The sequence below is a fragment of the Melospiza melodia genome, chromosome 1 (genome assembly GCF_035770615.1).
Source record: "Melospiza melodia melodia isolate bMelMel2 chromosome 1, bMelMel2.pri, whole genome shotgun sequence".
Taxonomy (NCBI): Eukaryota; Metazoa; Chordata; class Aves; order Passeriformes; family Passerellidae; genus Melospiza; species Melospiza melodia.
In genome coordinates this window covers 148,117,562-148,131,302 of record NC_086194.1, presented here as the reverse complement: position 1 = coordinate 148,131,302, position 13,741 = coordinate 148,117,562, and the positions used below count along the sequence as shown (strand labels likewise).

General features: G+C 37.3%; 1 protein-coding gene across 1 annotated transcript in view; it reads left to right on the top strand.

The window, feature by feature from the left end:
* The window catches only part of ZFPM2 (zinc finger protein, FOG family member 2), a 308,755-nt gene that overhangs the window by 96,498 nt on the left and 198,516 nt on the right, over positions 1-13,741 (top strand). The gene's annotated exons all lie outside the window — the stretch shown is intronic.

The following is a 13,741-nucleotide window of genomic DNA, read 5'->3' as shown; positions in this document are numbered from 1 at the left end:
TAATTTTATCACCAAGAGACAAGCTCCAAGCCCCCTAACCTCCTGTAAAAATCTTTGTGCTGCTACTTGTGGTGGCTCCCAGTCAGAGTGACAGAATGGGGATCGAGGCTGGCATGGCTGATCGAGGAAGGAGGGAAACACGTCTCAGTATCTAGCAGTCTAAGTGGTAGATAAACATCGTTAATGTCAGGTCACTCGAAGCCTAAGTTTAACATAAAACAGTAACTTGTCAGAAAATGCAGCATGAAACTTATGACATGTCCTACTTGGACTGGAAGAACTGTAAGCATGTGATGACAGTAATATTGCACTGGCACAGCTATTGATTTAAAGAGTAGTTTACAGCCCTGCAGAAGACAGTCTATTTGAGCTTTACTCAGGGTATCTGTTCTCTTAGAGTGGTCTGGGGTAGTTACAACACAGCAGGGCATGGTTTGCATTGCAGTGTTATAGATTAGCATCACTGAGGCAATGGCAACCTGTGAGGAGGGGAGGACAAAGTCTTTGTTCAGGGGTAATCCAGCATTGCTGGAGTCCAAACCAAATGAGTCCTATATCTCTTTGCTTTCCTCACTGTGATTTTCAGGCATTAAGCAGCTACCAAAACTGAGAGGCTTATTAGTCCACCATTCAGGTGTTTCTTTGAGTTGGATTCATTGCCTATAATAAATTATTTGATGTTTTATTGGAAACTTCATCAGAAAACTCAGGATATGCTGGGAAAAATATATAAGAAGTAAAAAGAACAGAATAAGTTGAGATGGGCCTTAAAGATCATCTACGTCCAACCCCTCTTCCCTGGTTAAGGACACCTTCCTGTAGACAAGGTTTCTCAAAACCCCATCCAGCCTGCCCTTGAACACTTCCAGGAATGTGTCATTCACACCTTCTTTGTTCTACTAGCCTGTTCTAGTACCACACCAACTTCATAGAATAACACGACTCTTGGTTAATATCTCAAGAAAATATTTTCTCTGTTTATTCAACACCCTTTTCTCCCTTCTTCCATTTTATTAGTCTTGGATTTTGGAGTGCTGAAATTAGGGCACCCACTTAGAAAGGTAGGGAGCTGAGTTCATATCTATTCTTCCAAAATTGATTGTATTTAGAATGAACTGATTCTTTATTCAAAAAAATGCTAAATTCTGGAGGAGCACATAGAAATCCACATCTCTCTGTCCTAAGGCGATGACCGTAGCAAAGGTGCTATGTACATCATAAGTTCTTGATTAACAAGTTTTTATTAACATCAAGGATGGATAGAGAACTTCCCCCTCTCTTTTAAGTATTTCGGAGGCAAAAGAAATGGGTCTGGGTCTTCTAAGGGTTAAAAAAAATGGCAGCCATGTGTCGTGGTTCCTAGATCAGAGTTTTTATGAAATTATGGTCGCTATAAGAAGTTTCATTATGAAAGCAATTGTGCCAGGTGTGCTCTGTGCTATACTCCGCACTATTTAGGTATGTTTGGTTTGCTCTGAGGGTAGAGAATGTCTTACTTTATCTCTTTGCATTTTGATAGATTTAGAGGGACATTAACCTACCACCTGAGAATGCAACTGCATTTGAGTTTAGACACCTATGGAATCAGAATAAAGAGACTTCCAGATATATGTGATGATAAGCAGCTGCTGAAGTAAGATTTTCTACATCCTTTTCTTCAGTGTTGCTACCTATATTCCACTGAACCTCAATTAAGAACTAAATTATTAAGTCTTGACCCTGCCTTTAGTTCTGATTTGTATTTAAAATATGTTTCCCAGATCAGAAAGAGAAAGCATGAATAACTCACATGAGTTACGAATAAGAGCGAAGCTGTGCTTTTTATTTAGATTACTATGCAAAACATTTTCCTTTCGCTGATAATGTTTTTTAAATGTAATTAGACTTTTTCATCCAGGAGAACCCTCCTTCAGGAAGACATTAATTATTGATGAATCAATTATTAATTAATATTTGTTAATTAATAACTGTGAATAAGAATAATACTCTTTAGAATAATTCAGTAGTTTACATTGGAAGGTACCTCCATAGCTCATCTAGTCTAACCCCAGCTCAAAGCTGGGCTGACTTACATCAGTTTTCTCAGGGCCTTACTTCGTCAGGGTTTAAAAATCATAAAAAATGGAGAACCTGCAGATTTCATCAGCAGTGCTCAAGGTTTGATTTCCTTGCTTAGCTGTTCTAATATTTGCCTGCCATACGTTGTGGAAATTGTTAATATTTTCTTGTTGCAAGGCTTGTTTGTTTATTCTTGCCTTGTCCCTGGTGATCTCCAATAAGAGAGTGGCTTTATGTTGTTTTTACCCTCCAGTGATATGTTTGCATACAGCACTTAAAGCCCTGTAGCCTCCCTGCCCTAGCATTGATCTTCCCAGGTCTTTCAGCACCTTTTGCTGCAGTCCCCTAGCAGTCCTGTGCTTCTGTAGCAGACTTAGCCCAGTATGTTTATGTATATCCCAGTATGTTTATGTTTATCCTGCTCAGCAGACTCCTTCAGAGCCCTGGATGCAGCTGGCCTTCACTGCTGCAAGAGCGCACTGAGGACACAAGTCCAAGTAGTCTGCTCACAGATTCTTTTTAGCAAAGCTACTTTCCAGCTGGGCAGGGCCCAGCTTGTGCCATTGCATGGGGCCCAACCTGTGCCACACACAGGACTCAGCATTTGCTTCTGTTGAACTTCATTTGGTTTCTGTCAGCCCATCTCTCCAGGTTGTTATGGTCTCTTAGCAGCAGCTGTGTCCTCCAGTAGCTCTCAGCTGCTCCCACCAATTTGATATCATTTGCAAACCTGAAGGGCATTAATTCCTGATGTCCAGACCATTAACAATTGTGTTGGAAAGCACTGGCCCTAGATAACCCCTTTGAGAGATGCTGCTAGTAACTGGACTTCATACTGCTGTTCACATTACTTTGATTCAGTGTTCAATCAGCTTTGTAATCTATCCATAAATTCTTATTTTAGTAACATGTTTATGAGAATACTCTGTGGTAAACCTTTTTAAAGTCCAGCAATACCCACTGCAGCAATACCCAAGCATTATCTGAATGCTCGGTCTACCATTTCCTTGTTTCCAGTCATAGGGGAACTCTCTTCTTCACAGGTGCTGCAGCATTTCAAAGCTATGGAGAATGGAATCTTAGCTGACATTGCCCAGCTGCCTCAACATCCTTGGATGTAACCCATCTGGTCCCATGGACATGTATGTGTATGTCCAACTTAAATGCTGCCTTACTTAATCTTTCAGTCCTGCAGATGATGCTGTGGACTCTTACTGCTAAGTTTGGGAACTGAGGAAGCCTGATGGCACAGTCTAGAATTAAAACCTGAACCAAAGATGGCAGTTAGGGACTCAGCTTTTTTTTTATGTTCATAGTCACTATTGTCTCTGACTATCAAGACCACATTTTGTGGTTTTGTTGTTTGTTTTTTGGTTTTTTTTTTCATTTTTTTTCATTTTTATTTTGCTGGCTATTTTCCTGTTGAAGTATATTTTCCTGCCCTTCAAATCTCTCCTTATTTTTAACTCTAGGTAAGAACAGCATTACAAGAAATGCATAGATAGTCCTTTTAATTTTATCTTATCTAAATATAGCAATCTCTAAGTTAGTTTAAGGTAGTCTTTAGTCAATGAAGTGAGATAAGCACCTTTACTCCTTCCATTTTAAGATAGTTATCTACAAGAAAGGGGATAATTTTACCTCGTGGAACATGTCTCAGTTTACAGCAGACAGAACCAGGATGTATAGCTTATACTTGACATCAAGTTTTTAGACAGCTCAAGTCAATATTAAACTGTTAAAGGCAATTTGAACAGCTTATTTTTGAATTCTGCTCATAATTCAAGTAAAATACATGCTCCCGTTCTGTCCTGAACTGGCTTGCTTCCTCATTAGTGTCAGAGGGTAGGGTTTCTGTAGGGTTTTCTATTTGATATTTCTTGATAAAATTTATGTTGTTATTTTATTTAATTTGCAAGATCATGATGTAAGATTAGTTAAATACAAGAAGATATAATTGGGGCCAAATTCTATTCCTCAGACTTCAAAAACAGCTAATGTATTTAAATGTATATTTAACATTTTTGTTTTGTATAAAATATATTTGAATGCACACTGAATGGCCAACTCTAATATAAGGAAACACTGTCAACAAAAACATACTTCTTCTAAGAGTAAAGAGAAACGCTACCAAAATATTTATGAACAGTTTATAGGAAGGATATTTTTAGAGAATTTATAAAGCAGAAAGAAAATAACATGTCATAGGATTCCTTTCAGTGCAGAAAAAAAAGTTATGAATATCTGTAGGGTTAAGGTGTCTTAAACATTACCTCCTACTTTTGTACAGAGCTGCTTTGTGACCAAGTCACATAGGGGAAAAGGATTCTCTAAATTTGAATAGCAGAGTTCTTTCTATCTCATGTAAAGTATCTGTAGCTCGATTTCTTTTTTTCTCTGCACACATTGAGCAATGCAATTACAGTTACAGTCTTTGAGAATGGTAGGTCACCAAACCTCTAGAAATCACATTCATATCATAGTATATCTAAAGGAAAATAAAACAGTAGTCACATTTTTCTTATTTTTTCCAATTTATGTCTCTTTTTGTGAATGCATGACTCCCTAGGGCTTTTGAGGCAATGTAATTAATGTTTGTAATGATATTATGGTTTATTACATAAACAGTCATGCACTGTGAGCCTCACTAGAAGTACAGAGTCATCAGGAACATGGGACATGGCTATTTCCGCAGCTTTGATATCTTGGGAGCCCCATTCAGTTAAAATAACCAGGGAGCAGATCCTGAGATGAAAACAGTGAATTTGTTTGATGCTGAACCTTTGATGATATTGTCTCCATAGGGCTTAAAAATGTGAAGTAGAACATATTTCCAAAAGCCATGACAAGTGGCCAAGGCAGAGGCTCTAGGGAATGACATCCAGTGAATTGTTTCTATCATGACATTAATTTAATGTACAATGCAGTCAGTCCACTTTTCTATATATTGGATGCTATGTGATTATATTAGTCTCATTTTCTCCTGGAGCTTCTTTTATTAAGTTGTATAAATCATGTGAGCACAGTAGCCATGAGTCACTTATAATTCTGCTTGTTCACAAAATTTGTTACATGTAACCACAGACTGTATGATCACTTACTATAGGGGTTGTCCTCTACTGGAAAAGTGTAGTAGATTTTTTTTTTTTCTTTTTCTGTGGTTTACCTTAAATAGAAGGGCACTTCCTTCATTAGGCTCATTTCATGGTCTGTTAAAAGCTCAAGTTTGAGGGAGTCTTAAATGCAATGCTCTATTCTTCAATCTCTCTGATGCTTTTGCAGAGAAGAATAAGGAAAACTTAAAAGTATTGTGTTAATGTTTGATATTTTCCCAGCATCTCCCTTCTCCTAAGGGTATTGTTTCAGCTTGACTGTTCTGCTTTAATAACAGCTACATGTGCAGCTAGTTGTGTGTCTGTAAGCAGCCAAACCACTCATTCTACACCTAGAATATTTGAAACTAAGTCTACTAAGTAAAACATGAAGGAAAATGATAGATTTATAAAGTGTATAAGTTAAAAGACAGAAGAAAACCTACAGTTTGACCAGCCATAAAGCAAAAAGTATATTTTAGGGCCAAATTCGAAGAGCAGTGTATGTTTAAACCAATATTTTGTCCAATAATTTTGGAAGGGACCTTAGGACATCTTTTATCTGATCTTCTTCACAAAGTGTGGTTGCGCTGAGATCAGACCAGGAGGACTGAGTCTTTTTCCTGTTGAGTCTTGAAAATCTCCAAGTATGGAGAGTCCATGTTGTTTGGGACCACCTGTTCCAATGCTTAGCTTTTCTGATGATAAAATGTGTCTATTCATATCCATTCTGAATCTTTCTTGTTCAAATTTGTGTCTAGTGTTTCTTGTCCTCCTGGTATGCATCACTATTAAGAGCCTGCTTCTACCTTTTTGATTACCTCCTCTCAATATTGCAAGCTGCTTTTCCCCTGAAGTCTTCTCTTATTTAGCCTGAACAAGTTCAGCTCCCTGTCTGTCTGCTCCAGCCTCCTCACCATTTTGACAGTCTTTTTCTTGACTGCTTCAGTTTGTCAACATCTTAAGAAGGACTTCCCAAGACTGGAATCTGATGTTCCAGATGTGGTGTAAGAAACAGAGGAGGATAATCCCTTCCCTTGGTTTTGTGGCCATACTGTTAATACAGCCCAGGAAGCTGCTGACCTCCTTTGGTGCCAGGGCATGCTGTTGGCTCATGTTCAGCTTTCTGTCAACAAACACCCCCAGGTGTTTCCAGCAGAGCTCTTTACCCAGCTGGGGAGTGCCTGTACTACTGCAAGGGTTCCTTCCTTCTCCTACCCAGGACATTAAATTTACCTTCTCAGATTTAATGAGGTTCCTGTAAGCTTGTCCATCCCAATTGTCTAGGCAGCTCTGAATGACAGACAGGGCTGCCTTTGCATGGATTCTGTCCCAGTTTGACATCATCTGCAAATCTGATGACGTTGCATGCCAACCTTTCCTCCAGGTTATTTATTAAGACATTAAACAACATGGTTCCTAGTATAATCCCCTTCTTATCAAATTTAGGATTACCTAGTAACCAGTACCAGCTGAGTCCAAATGTCACAGAATCAGGGTGTCACAGAATGACTGAAGTTCTTGAGGTCACCTGCTCCAACCTTCCTGCTCAAGCAGGACTACCTGGAGCTGATTGCTCATGATTATGTCTAGACTGCTTTTGAGCATCTCCAAGGAGGGAGACTACACAAACTCTCTGGATAATATCTCAGTTGCATCACAGTGAAGTGTTTCCTGACATACAAAGGCAACCTCCTATGCTTCACTGTGGGCCCATTGTTTCTAGTCCTGTCACTGGGCACCACCGAAAAGAGCCTGCCTCCATCTTATTTACATCATTCCTTCAAGTAGTTGTGTGCATGGATGAAATTTCCCTGAGTTTTCTCAGTTTTCTGAGTCCCAATTCTCTCAGCCTGTCCTCATTTGAGAGATGTGTTGGTCCTTTAATCATCTTTTTAGCCCTTTGACATGGACATCTTCAGTATGTCCATGCTTTTCTAGTGTAGGGAAGCCCCAAACTGGGTACAATACTCCTAGTGTGGCCTTACTAGTGATGAATAGAGAAAATTAACTTCTGAATTAGATTTTCTATAAGTAACCTATTGTAATTTTGACAGTTAAATTTGATTCAGCCTATTTGAGACTAAATTTGCCTACTTGGAGTTTTCAGTTACCTTATTCAGTTACATTTTTGCTGTACTATTGGTTGCTTGATCAAGAAGTCTACAATGTATTTATTTCCCTCTTTCAGATATTTGAACATCCAAGTCCGACCATAGCGTTCTTTCTGGTAGGCTTTGGAGACTTAATTTCCTGACTGTTTTACCATATGAAATCTTTTCTTGTCTTTTAATTATTTTCATGTATTTCCAATAAATCTCCTCAAAGTTTTCAGCTTTATTTCTGGGGACTAAGACAAGAGAACTGGCCACAGAATTACAGTGGACCGTGCCAGGGTGTCTTACTCAGTTAATGCCACCTTTCTGCTGCAGCACGATGTGTCTTTCCATTGCTGCTCTTCAGTACAATTCGCTACCGTGCTTTTCCACTTCTGGCTACAGTGCTCAACTCTGAAGTCCTGTTCAGCTGGTAACAGGCCTGAATCCCCAAACACTTTTCTGTAGCCAGTGCTTCTCCAAAGTGAATTGTTGGCCCTATGGCCTACATTGTTTGATCCCCTGGGCACTTTGTTTTTCTCTATTACCCCACACATGCAGTGAGTCCAGATTTGCCAGCTCATTATGCTCTCCTGTACTAGCCTTATTCATTATTTTGTCCTCTCCAATTGTTTTCTTTTTCTCAGCCTTTATCATTAAATGATTTGATTCTTTGTTCTAAGTCATTCATAATTATGTTAAGTACTAAAGAGTCAAGAACCAGTGCTTTCCAGGCTTCACTGGAAATGCATCCACTCAGTGACTAGCAGTGTTCATATTTGTCATTTGTCCAGTTTCTACTAAGCTTTTTTTTTTTTATTACTGTTATCTTACCCCTAATTAAAATGCAATGTTGAATTAAATCAAATTCCTTACAGAAGAGTAAATGTAATACTAGTGGCATATGATTTAACAGATAGTTAATAGAAAACACCAAGTTAGTATTTTAAGATGTTTTCCCTAAGCATATGTTGATTGGCAGTAATTTAATTACTTTTATTTAATTCCTTATTAATTAAGCTCTGTATCATCTGTTCAAACTGCTTTGCCATGTATCAATATCAGACTGACAGGTCTGTTATCCAGGTCATTTTCTTTTTGATTTTAAAGTATTGGCACAACATTAGCCCTCTTTAGAACAGTTGTAAGAATGAGTCCTTTGGTGACAAGGAAATAGTGTCTTTTTAAAGTAAATCTTTAAAAAACAGCATATGGGATTAATACAAGAAAACATTGTACAAGAAAGAAAAACATGCAGAGAATATTATAAATTGGTAGCATTCACAAGCTTGGTAATATGCTTCAAACATTTTAAGGAAATAATTGAGCAGATGAATAAAGTAATTAATTTTATTAACCTGACCTACAGTTCAGCTTGTATTCCAGGAAAGGGGGCAAACAAAATATTTGGAATGAAAAGTCCAGAAACCAGTAAGGCCACATAGGCAGTGCCTCACTGATTTCATGAGCAGTTATTCAGAAAGTAGCTCTTTTCAAGTCAGAGATATCCACATGTCCTCATGGTTCAGAGTCTATTCTCTAGATGAACTTAGTATCATAATTTATAAACTCACATCTCTAGTGAAGTGACCCTAGGTAATATATATTGGATATTTAAATACTGAATTACATGTTAGTAAAGAAGAAATCTGATATTTGTATTTAATAAAGCATCTGATCCTCATAAAACCATGCTTTCTAACTGATTAATTCCTACTGCCATATATGTGGGCACAAGCACTTTGAGTGAATCTGGCACAAAAATTATAAACAAAAGGTTTTCCTGTAACAATAAAGTATTGAATTTTAGGGGCACCATCTGGCAGTGATGTAAAGAGATCTGTTCTTCATAGGGGTTCATTTATTTGTCTTTCCTTAATAACATCATTAAGTATTTGATTACAGTTATTAAAATAAGTTGGGAAAACTAAGTTGGGAAGGAATTTTTGGAACTTCTAAGGAAAAAAACCCTCATGCTTCTTTTGGTTTCCAAAAATGTAATCAGGAGTTAAAATCTTTTCCATTGCAATGAGATGGAGCCAGTTGCATTCTGGATTTGACATGTCTCAATATGAGAAGAAAAACTGGGGAAAAAAAAAAAACTGTGAAAAAGAATTATAGTGATTGAAGACTGGAGAAGAAAAATTTTTAGAAAACATTAAAATCCTCAGTACATTGAATTTGCAGAAGAAATATCTTCCAGTTGTATTGGGCCTTCATGAACTAATTAGAATTGTCTGTGGCAGTGCCACTGATGGATGAATTGGGAAAGGTGCTAAGCACACAGACAGTGGAGTTTTCCTCATTATACCTACCTGTGTTCTGATATTCTGCAATCTTCATCTTCTTTGATCAGCAGTTGTATCATTACATTTATATTTGATAAACTTGATGAACTTTGCTTGTATGAATTTCTGTTATTTCTAAAGCTTTGGCCTTCACACTCTTTGCCCTGATGTTGGGTAGAAAAATACCCCTTTTTTTTATATATTAAATCTGCTGTTTGAGTGTTTCATTTGATGCTCTCTGGTTCCTTAAATGGAGGAGTGTTTATTACTACACTTGCTGATCATGTTTTTGCAAACGTCTGTCCTATGACATCTATTTACTTCCTTGGCAATCCTACAGAAGGCTTGCAGTTCTTAGGAAGAACTCTGAGAAATAAAAAGGTGAACTGTTTTATTTGCTTTGAAAGTAAAGTAGTCAAAAGGCAAAAAAATTAAACTCAAATTTTTTAGCTATAGAGCTGAACATTGCTTTATTTTTTAATATGTATATATTTTAATACAAAATTTTAAGAAAAAACCCACAAAACTGTTTAATTTATCCCTAGAAAGGTCCAGGACAGCAGGAATGGTCTGCAGTTAAGCAAATTGCAGTATGTGCATCTACAATCTACAGAGTGATATGAACAGTTTTATTTATTATAACTTAAAGTTCGAACGTGGTGACACTATAACTTGAAGATGGCTGGAAAACAGTCAAGTTGCAAGATTGCATTATCAGATAAACTGAAAAGATTGATCTGTTTAGTGGTCTCATGGTGGACAATGTAGTATTTTCCGTGGCAGCATTTTGGATGGAGCCAAGTGCTTCTTGATATAGGTGTGCAGGACTAGGGGGCATCAGCACTTCCAGCTGCTTTGCTCTTTCTTGGATAATGCCCCTCGGATGTTTTTACATTCCTTGAAAGCTGAAGAATGGTTGCTGCTGTTGTGAATTTATACTTAAGAATGACCTTTTCTTCAGATCTTCTGTTTTCTAACATATTTAGGTTTTGATCAAGTATTTTTAATACGGTTTCATTTAGAAAGCTTGTACCTTTTCAGCAATCAAATATTTCTCAAGCAATCAATTATTTTTTCCCATTTGGACAGTTTTTCAGTAGATATACTTCTCTGACCCTAATTAATAGGATAGCTTGTATTTTTTTCCTATAACTAAGAACTGACATAAACTGTCTACCTCATAAGGTAAGGGCCCTTTTTTAATTATCCTAAGAACAGCTGAATGAAGAAATACAATAGTGGCTTCTTTGGCTCCTTTGTGACTCTTCAAAAGCAAAACCTTCATCTTGTTTGCCCTGCCAGTACTTCTCAGACACTGAGTTGCAAAAGTGGGCATACAGGAGCTGAAGTAACCCCTAGGCTATACTACAGACTGGAAATTCAGTGTCTCCCAAAGGCACAGGCAAGCTGGGAGAGGCCTTGCTGAGCCTCTGGCTTAGAAATCCTGAGAGTTTTGTGTCTCCAATGTGCTCACCTGATGTAGGATTTTTCTACAAAAATGTATAATTTCAAAGCAAAGCATTGAGGAGCCTCTGCTTGGAGCATAAGGGAGAATGGATGGCTTTAGAGCATGAAGCAGGGGAATGGATTCCTTCTCTCACTGGCAGTCATGCATTTCCAGGCTCTCTTACCTACCCAGCTGAGCTCTCACTACTTGTCCTGAGATTCCTGTGTTAGCTGGGATTCCTGAGAGGCATGCAGTGCCTCCTTTGGTCCCTTTAGACCACAGGAGTCATTAAAGGCTGCAGCTGGAGCACACAACCCTTTCCTGAGGGGGTTTTCTGCTTCCTTTTTCCCATCATCCATCTGAGGACAATGTGAGGATCCTTGAAAAGCAATTCTCGCCGAAATCTTTATACTTGTGCTGCTTTTTGTAGAAAGAAATAAGTGGGAATCTTTCCTTGCTGTTTTATTTGATTATAGTAAAGGTGCAGCAGTATTTGCTTTGTGTTATCCTCTGCAAGTGTTTATTAATCTAAATAATGGAACTTCAGTTATCAGAAAATTCTTGTGTCTGCTTAAAGCACTGAAGAAAGTATGAAGTCAGTAGATGCTAATTTTGGGGGAAAAGTCTGGAAAGATTTCTGTCTTACCTTAGGCCAAAATTTGTCAATTCACTATTAGCTTATTTCCAGAATAGAAAATATTTAGAGAACTATTATATATCTTATTGAATTGGTTTGCAAGTCTGAATTCAGTTTTGTAAAGAAAGGGGATGGTCCTGGCCCTTAAAATCAAGTTTTGCATAGCATTAACATCTGCCTTAAGTTGGACAGTAAGGATAAGTAAATAGAGAAAAATTAATTAAATAAACAGTATAGATAAAATAAACACTGGACTTAATTATTACTTTTGGGCCAGTCCTAACATGAAATTATCCAGATGAATATGTTAAAAAATTGCAGTTGATGCAATTGTTCAGGTGAAGTTCTGGAAAGGGATAGTCCCTTAGTGTTCTGTTAATGTGGTGCTTTTCCAGAAGTTTCTTCTAATTTCTGTTCCTTAAAAAACATTTCATGCACTTTCCACATACTAATGCTTGTCATACTGAATATATTGTTTGTATTTTTCATACTTTCTGCTTAAAGGTCTTTGCTATTTGTTGTTTTGATGTTTGTGTTCATGCTTTTGTTACGACTAGTTATTTTTTCTGTATTTCCTTTTCCAAGGTGGCTTTGCTTCTATTTTGAGTTTGGAAAAATGGCTGCTTGACCAAGTAACTATTTCTTCGTGCTTAAATTGCATTGTATCTTTTTTCCTGCCCACAGAAGATCTTGCACTTAACCTGGTATTTCCTCACCTCTCGGTCAAAAACTGCATGATTTCGTAGTGAGAAGAGTACATTAAAACACACAATAATAATAATAATAATAAATGTTAATCAAAAAACTGCATGTGTCTTTCTGATTGTGCCAGTGTTGTGGTATTCAATTATGCAATTTTCATTGGCATATTAATCATCTTTTCAACAAACAAGCCAGCGTTAATTAAAGCAAACCATGGATAAAGACATGTTGCCGGATCATCATTCCGTTTATCACAGCGCACAGGCTGGCCGTTAAGTAAATTCTGGACTGTGAGATGAATTTCAATGTTGGCTTCATCTTTTTTGTGGGAGTTTGAATGCAACTCATCTAACAACAACAACAAACTTCAGGCTTCACAAGAGAAAGATGAATTTATTTGTAATTAATGGCAAAAGAAGAAAGATAAAGTAGTTGTATGCTTTTAATGGGAATTAGAGTATTTCAAACTAAATAATTTTTGAAAAATTTTTCTGTCTTCCTCCGCTCCCCTTCTTACCCTACTTTAAACCTCAGAGCCCTGAGAGCAAGGAATAAGTGAACCCTCCTCCACCTTTATAAATTTAGGCTTCATTTTAACTTTGGACCAATTAATAAACTGATTGGCATTAAATATGCCATCTGTGCAAAGAGAGAAAATGAGACAGTCTTTTTTATTGATAAATGCATGAAAGAGGTGGGGGAATACACTTGTGTCTTTCAAGTGAAAATAGCCAACAATCCTCTGGTGAGCAATAGTTGCATGATGATTTTTTCAGACAGCTCCCATGGAAAAGGCTTCACTGCTGCATGTGTGTACAGTCAAGATCACTTGAATATATTTGTAAGTCTGTTAAAACAAGTATTTGTAGGTTTTTCAAGTGCTTATAAGACTGTGAGCTTATGGAGGAGAGCGCTGGATGCTGCTATAAGTATAGGTACTGCTTAGCATAATAATACTGGTTATTGTGCTTTTTAAGGGTTATTATAGAGACAGTTGAGAGAGCAGCTGAAGGTTTAAGGGTTTCATTCTTCATTTTATTTAGTTTATGTATTGTTTTATTTGAACAGAAATAGAGTTTAATGCTTCTACTGTGAAAAGCACATGCTTCATCTAGCAAAGACCTGGCACTGACACAGAGGAGGTTGTTGTTTATGTTTCTGTCCTGAACTCCAGGCTGATGGGCTGTTTTCAGAACTATTTATCATAAATATTTTAGTCTAGTTTCCTTCAAACATGGGTTTACAAAGGTGTAGAATGAATTTTATTTTAACAGAAAACTAATTTTAGTCTGCTTGCTGTGAAAAATGTATGGAAGCACTAGTGGGATAGATGATCATGTCTTAGATCAGCTTAAGAGGATCTTGAACAACAGCAGTTAAAAGTGAGCCTTCCTGAATGTTCATAATAATCTGTCATTTTA